The sequence below is a fragment of the Octopus bimaculoides genome, chromosome 7 (assembly GCF_046866305.1).
Source record: "Octopus bimaculoides isolate indiv1 chromosome 7, ASM4686630v1, whole genome shotgun sequence".
Classification (NCBI taxonomy): domain Eukaryota; kingdom Metazoa; phylum Mollusca; class Cephalopoda; order Octopoda; family Octopodidae; genus Octopus; species Octopus bimaculoides.
The window spans coordinates 61,237,050-61,245,217 of record NC_142934.1 but is presented as its reverse complement, the minus strand read 5'-3'; the positions used below and the strand labels follow the sequence as shown (position 1 = coordinate 61,245,217).

Here is an 8,168-nt window from a genome sequence, read left to right as displayed (position 1 = left end):
CTAGCAAGATACGAAAAAAATTATTCATCATAAAAGTGAAGTAAACATCCAGTTATAATAAACTTCCGTTAATTTTGAACATACGTTAATTTTATGTTTGCATTGAGCATTAACAAATTGCAAATATTTGTATACTATTATCATTTTCAATGCACTTAATTAAAATAACTTTACGCAACTGTTGACGGCACGAGGATACTAACATACAAATGTATAGAGACTTTTACCCACTCCATTTGGTTGTTGGGGGAATTTTAAGAAAATAAATTCTGATTGAGATGTTTATATTTAAATGTTAAAAGAAACAAGTAAAATTTGAAAAGTAGTCAGCAGCTGTTACTTCGCTACTATTTTGACGGCACGAGGATACTAACATACAAATGTATAGAGACTTTTACCCACTCCATTTGGTTGTTGGGGGAATTTTAAGAAAATAAATTCTGATTGAGATGTTTATATTTAAATGTTAAAAGAAACAAGTAAAATTTGAAAAGTAGTCAGCAGCTGTTACTTCGCTACTATTTTGTATTTTTCTCTCACAACGAAAATTTTCACCCGAGGCTTTTCTCACAAGCTGTGCCGGTCGCATATTGTTTGTCTCTTCTATTGCCGGAATAATTTGAACTTTGAATGAAAATCTCTCGTTTTTAATCCACATTTCAAATCACTGAAGGATTTGTATTCATTATGACAACAAATAGAGTCCTCAATAACGGAAATATTGATGAAATAACAACAAAGAAAGCATGAAAGAATTAGATCTGTTAAAAGGTTACTATTAATTCCGACGCAGCTGTTTCTGTATGCAACAATTTAAACTAACATTAAAAAACATAAGATAACAATATTATTCTACATTTGCAAAAGGCGGCGAGCTGGTAGAACTGTTAGCACGCCGTGCGTAACGCTTGGCGGCATTTCGTTCTGTCCTTACGTTCTGAGTTCAAATTCCGCTGAGGAATTTTATCGAGCTCGATAAAATAAGTACCAGTGAAACACTGGGGCCGATGTAATCGACTAGTCCCCTCCCCACAAACTTCAGGCCTTGTGCCATTAGTAGAAAGGATTGTTCTGCATTTACATTTATATAAATTACTAGTAGTGGTTATATAATATATGATTAAGGCGGCGAGCTGGTAGAATCATTAGCACGCCGTGCAAAATCTTAGTAGCATTTCGTTTCGTCCTTACGTTCTGAGTTCAAATTCCGCTGAGGTCGACTTTGCCTTACGGGGGCAATAAAATAAGTAGTTGGTGGCCTTGTGACAAAATTTGAAACCAATATGATTTAAAAATGATCATTCTATAGCTGAATATATACAGAATCGTTTAGATAAAGCATGCAATCTGATACTGAGAGTTTAACATATGAGATACACTTTGATTGCTCGTAAAATGTATTATAAATTTTAGGGTGAAAATAAAGATAAATGTAAGATACACTTTGTAGTAATATTTTAAATATATCTAACAGAGGGGTCTAGGACTTATTCACTCTTGCGTAAACAATATTTATTATGTCAAGCGAAACGACATTACTAGGAAAATGAAGCAGGAAGACTCTAGAATAGAGCTTTTTTTCCCACCCTTAGAAGCTGGCATCAATAGCCGAGTATAACGGCTATATTACAAGGTTTCCATAGTAGTAAACACTAAAGAAACCGTGCAAATCAAGTTTACGACCAGATTTTGATTTACTTCAAACGGCAGTGACATTTTACTTACGTTACTTACGTTACAACTATCCCTCATAAAACGCAAAACCTATTATTACTCACCCCCTCACTCATCCCTCCCCAACAACAACAACCAAAACCAGCACCGCCGCTGCGTCCAGCGCCGCTACCAGTGCTTTCACCAGCACTGCCATCACCAGCACCGCCATCACCAGCACCATTACAAACGACTCCGCTACCGTCGTCATCGTTGTTATATTATCATTCACTAGCAGAATCGATAGCACGCCGGACAAAATGCTTAGCATTTCGTCCATCTTTCTGTTCTGAGTTCAAATCTTGCCTTTCGTCCATTCGAGGTCGATAAAATAAATACCAGCTGAGCTCTAGGGTCTTGTGCTTTTTTTTAGTAGAAAGGGTTATAATTAGAATTACAGACAAAATACAATTGGAGTAATGATACTACAACATTATAAATAAGCAAAAAATTGAAACTAAAGGTGACACTAATGGCAACCCCTATCAAATGTCAAGCACAACTATATAATAGACCCGTATGTTCTAAAATTGAGCAAAAACAGATGTAAAAATATTTTAAAAGAATAAAGCGAGAAGAAAAAGAGATAAGAAAAAAAAAGAACACCGAGATTTTCTGAAATTTCAAAAATGACACTTCTACAACGTAATTGCCTTAGTCTCAACAAGCGATCACAGATCAAGTCGCTTGCCAAACAAGTTCAATTCCAAAATTTAAAATGTTAACTGTTAATATTGTTTAATACATTTTCGGGCAAAATCATGTTTCCTTTAATTAGAGGAGACATATAAATATGCTTGTTTTTTCATACTCCATTATTGTCTGAAATAATATTAACAATTAATGGTTAAAGTTTTGTTTTTATTAAATGTAACATATTTTCAGTAAAAATGTCAACATGTTTGCTGCTTGAAGAGGGGGGGAGCAGTTAGAAGCAGTCACGAAAGCCGTGACAGCAGTTAACAGCTTTGCTTGACAAAGCCAAAAAAACGGCATCATTCGAAAATATTTTCAGCGAAGCTTAGCAGATTAAAATGTATTGTTTCTGACAAGAGCAGTCGTATTCTGGTGTTATACAACAATGAGCTGTCGAGTGGCACTATTATAATTAACATCACCATCATAACCTGCACACACAAAAAAAAAACGCCATTAACAGAGGTACAAAAAAGAAAACAAATTGTAGTGTTATACGCCAAAACGGCGTTGTAGACAGGGATCGAGTTCAGTAGTAACTCAAGAGCGAGTGAAATGGAAATAGCATACTTCTGCTTCCCGAAGGCTGGAAGGAGTATTGACATGCCTCCAAAAGAAGCAGCTTACCGATGGTCGAGACCAGCAGTCCCCAAACTTTTTTGCACCGCAGACCGGTTTCATGTGAAACAATTTCTCCACAGACCAAGGGATAACATGCATTACAAAATACATTGACGTGCTTAATATATAATTTAATTATTACATATATAATGCAGATGTAATAATTACATTGTATATTAGGCACTATATTTCCAATATTATAACATTGTATAAGGTATCAAGTTGACAGAGTTGTGAGTACGCCAGACAAATGGTTTAGCGGCTTTACGTTCTGAGCTCAAATCACACTGGGTTCGACAAATTTTGGAAATCAACATCGTATAAGGTACCGAGCTGGCAGAATCTTTAGCACGCTAGCCAAAATGCTTACCAACATTTTGTCCATCTTTACTTTCTGAGTTCAAATACCAGTGAGGTCGACTTTGCATTTTATCCTTTCGAGTCGATGAAAGACAAAGTCGACCTCGGCGGAATTTGAATTCAGAACGTAAAGACGGACGAAATTGTGGTAAGCATTATGCTCCGCGTGCTAACGATTCTGCCAGCTCGCCACTTTATTTGGAACTAGTATTAAATTGAACACCGAAGAGGCACAATGGCCCAGTGGTTAGGACAGCGGACTCGCGGTCATAGGATCGCGGTTTCGATTCCCAGACCGGGCGTTGTGAGTGTTTATTGAGCGAAAACGCCCAAAGCTTCACGTGGCTCCGACAGGGTGATGGTGGTGAACCCTGTTGTACTCTTTCACCACAATTTTCTCTCACTCTTACTTTCTGTTTCTGTTGTGCCTGTAATTCAAAGGGTCAGCTTTGTCACACTGTGTCACGCTGAATATCCCCGAGAACTACGTTAAGGGTACACGTGTCTGTGGAGTGCTCAGCCACTTGCACGTTAATTTCACGAGCAGGCTGTTTTGTTGATTGAATCAACTGAAACCCTCGACGTCGTAAGCGACAGAGTGCCAACAACAACAACATAAATTGAACACAAAGGTAGCGAGCTAGACAAAATAAATGCTCAGCGGATTTTCGTCCGTCTTTACGTTCCGAGTTCAATTTCTGCTGAGATCGAGGGACTTTGCTTTTCATCCCTAGAAAACGAAGAATGAAGCAAAGAAACATGCAGAGGGAAAGATAAGTTCTGTATGCGCACGTGTATGTGCGCGTGCGTGTGAACTGAGAGAAAGAGATATGTAAAGAAAGAGAGTAAGACAGAGAATGAGACAGAAAGATTATACTTATGTGAATACAATAAATCATTTTCCTTTATCATTATATTAATATGCTTAACTATCATGCATCTGTTTACTGAGTTGGCTTTCCTGCTATTATTTCCCAATTACTTACAGGTAAGTTATTGAACTATTAATTATCATATTTAACTTTATCGTAATAGCAAGAAATTAAATGACAAGGATTTAATTAGGTACAAAATTACATTTCCATTCCTACTTGCTTATTCACACACACACACACACACACACACACACACACACACACACACAATCTATATAAAAGTCTGTGATTGCCTGCTTGCGTGCTTGTCTCTAATTTAATACAGCTAAAACGGTGTATAATGGGAAAATACTCTGAAAGTAAGGTACCCCTGAAATGTGAATGCTAACAGAGTAAAACAAATTTCGCGTAAATCGGACCGCCGCTTCCCGATATACGCGTTTTTTTTTTGGGGGGGGGCGTTTTTAAGCAAGGAAACCTGGAGTTATTGCCCTTTATTGTGAACACCTGGATAGTTTTGTTTGCGTGCTTACTTGCATGCACGCTTTTCTGTAATTTGATACAGCCAAACTGGTGCATAATAGGGAAATACTTTGAAAGTACCATTGAAACTTGAATACAAACGGTATAAAACAAGTTTTGCGTGAATCGGAGCACAGGTTCCCGAGATACGCGGTTTTTTTTCGAGTACCTTTATAAATAGCCAAACCGGCACATAATGGGAAAATACTCTGAAAGTAAGGAATCACTGAAATGTGAATACAAACCGAATAGAAAATTGTTTTGCGTAAATCGGAGCACGGATTCCCGAGATATGGGGCTTTTCCGGTACGTTGAACTTATTGGTGACCTAACAGGACAAGCGCAGTCTACTTATTAATAATAAAGAGCACCTGAAGACATACAATTGGATCCCATTATACAAGGAAACGGTTCCATACTCAAATGCCTGCATATATAAGGAACTATGTTGTATCGAAACATTTGTAGGGATTAAAAAATAACTGTCCAACCGTAATGCTTCTGGTTGACTCTATTATATTCAATTTTATTTTCACACACGACGAATGCCCAAATCTAGACTTAGAAGTATATCGTAATACTACCAGCAATTCGGTAATTTTAAGGGTAAACGCGCTCTATACCGTACTCTACTACATTCCTAATGGAATATACCTTAAATATATGTGTGTGTCTGTGTCATTGTCCAGTTTTATTTCAAGATTTCTTGTTAATAGAGGAGCCAGTTTCTAACTTAGATCTAAGGCTCTTTTCTTGATTTTCAACATTAACAAGGTGTTTTTGTTTGTATGTATGTATGTATGTATGTATGTATGTATGTATGTATGTATGTATGTATGTGTATGTGCAGGTTTGTATGCTTTGCTTTATGTATGTATTCTCATGCATATAGTTGCATATCTAAACATGCTCATATATATTTAAATGATAAACTTCTGGAAAGTTTTACAGTTTTTTCAGTTCGAGTGATGGATTGGATCCGTAGTCTTCGAGTTAGCTTTCTCCTTTCTGGTTTTGAGAAGCCTAATTTCTCCAGATTGGTATTTAGATTGTGTGTTACATATCAGGGCCCCAATAATTACAAGTATAAACCTAAACTTGTAGTCTGGACAGACTAACTGCAGATTTCTCAATAGTTCAGCCTAGATGTTCTCTTTTTTATTGATCTTCAGCTTTACGTTAACATCTGCTGAACAGCTAATTTCCACAATTGTACACAGTGTCTCTTCTCTATCCCAAATCATTATATCAGGTCTGTTGTGCTTACATTTTATTGAGGTCTTCACTAGGACATTCCGCCAGTACTCCTTTTTATTATGAGTTGCTATTGCTTCCTCCATACTGTGGGTTCTTATTTCTTTGTCCTCGGTGTCATCCTTCCGACGGATTGTCCTAGCTACAACTTATGATTAATCGGTAGATAATAAAGTGATAGCGTTTCAGGACAACTGCTTATGTTGTGGGTGATATCTTTCGTGTTAACTCAACAAAGTCTGCATAGATTGTCACATTTAATGGCTATTCTTGCATCTCTATCCCTTTTGTGCTTCAAGTTCTTGGTTTATATTTCCTGTTCCTGGATTGCAAACATATACCCTTCAAAGTGGGAGGTAGTAATCCAGCTATTGATCCATGATAAACTGCTTTGATGATCCATGTTACTATCATCGCGGAGCTTTCTACTAACATATCCATGCATAGTCTTCTGCTCATATAGGCTCATCTTTTTACCTGATGATACGTTGCTCATCCTTTCACCTGATGAGTCGGGTGACATTTTTGGAGTTATCAGACAAAAAGAATGTTACTCAAGGAACTGTCTTCCAAGTCTTATGTTATCAGACTTATGTATGCAAAATTGGTCAAGGGATGCACTTCGACACTTGGTGGTTAACAGATGTTGCCGAAGGGATATGACATGAAATTCAAAGGCATTTTGGATCGATGTTAAACCTCTGCTGCCTTGGTTTCGTTTTAGGTAGTGGCAGTCTACATCACTGTATGTGGAAATTGTGTGCTTGTTAGTATTTTTTTTGTTTTTACATCAGTGGCTCAGATCTCATCAAGCGTCCAGTCAAGCAGTACTGGCACTGCAAACACATTCTGGGCTACAGTTTTATTGAACGCAAAGAGTTCTAAGATCCAAATTTTCTTTATTAGGCTGTAATATTCTTTAGTGACAAGTGTTTTGTTACAGGTGCTATACATACATATATATGTATGTATTATGTATTTATCTTATACACACATATATCTCTATCTATCTATCTATCTATCTATCTATCTATCTATCTATCTATCTATCTATCTATCTATCTATCTATCTATCTGTGTGTGTGTGTGTGTGTGTATGTAGGAGAATTTGATTTTGAAAATACGCCTGAATTTGAAAAACTTATAATTAATTTTAAATAAATTTATTTACATAGATGACAAACTAGTTTCAAAAATTCTTTATCAATAGTATAAACGTATATAAAAGAATGGGATTTTAACAATTGCGAAGTAGAAAACTTGCTTCAATGATTAAACGTTCACAAAATTCAATGTTTTCTACATTGCGATTATAATTGTTAAGATCTCATTGTTTAATGTGCGGTTATACCATTGATAAACAAAATATTGTTGAAACTCGTCAGGTATGTACGTAAATAAATTTATTTAAAATCAATTACAAGTTTTTTTTCAAACTCAGGTGCATTTTCAAAAACAAATTCTCCTATATTTTTTCCTGTGTGAAAATACACACCTTTTTTTCCATATATATATATATATATATATATATATATATATAATATGCTGCCAATTTATGTTGCTTGGGAACATAAACACTATTGATACCGTCAGATTGAATGGCGCTGCCCAGATATCGACAACATAGTGATATTCGTTAGGTAGCAGAAGATGAAAATGTAGGCTTTGAATCTTTTATATCTTGGGGTCTAGTTATTCTGAGTTGCCTTTCATTCCCGTAAGGTTGAACATGGTATTAGGTCCATGGTTTATGGGGATTACATATATTAATATTGCTTAAGTGACTTCATGAATAATCTTACGACGTTAGGATAATATTTAATAGTTTCTAGTTTTGGGAGGTTCTGTGGTATAAACACTCACACCACAACACACACACACACACAAACACACGCTCTCTCTCTCTCTCTCTCTCTCTCTCTCTCTCTCTCTCTCTCTCTCTCTCTCTCTCTCTCTTACAGACGCACCCACATATACATATATAAAACCCTTCGTGTGTTTATGTATTTTTATGTGTTTATTTCCCCGGTAAAAGTAAATTTAACTTTTTTTGCTGTTGTGTGATATATTTTTTCATTCTTTTCCAAAAGAATTTAGGACGATGACATTGAGTTGCTCGCCATTGAG

The 8,168-nt window shown here is 36.2% G+C and overlaps 1 long non-coding RNA gene across 1 annotated transcript in view; it reads right to left on the bottom strand.

Moving 5' to 3' along the window:
* Positions 1 to 2,553: 2,553 nt before the first annotated feature.
* The window catches only part of LOC128248386 (uncharacterized), a 19,969-nt gene continuing 14,354 nt past the window's right edge, over positions 2,554 to 8,168 (bottom strand). Inside the window, exon 3 of the long non-coding RNA XR_008264625.2 lies at positions 2,554 to 2,840. This is a non-coding gene — a long non-coding RNA (uncharacterized LOC128248386). The remainder of the gene's footprint in view (positions 2,841 to 8,168) is intronic.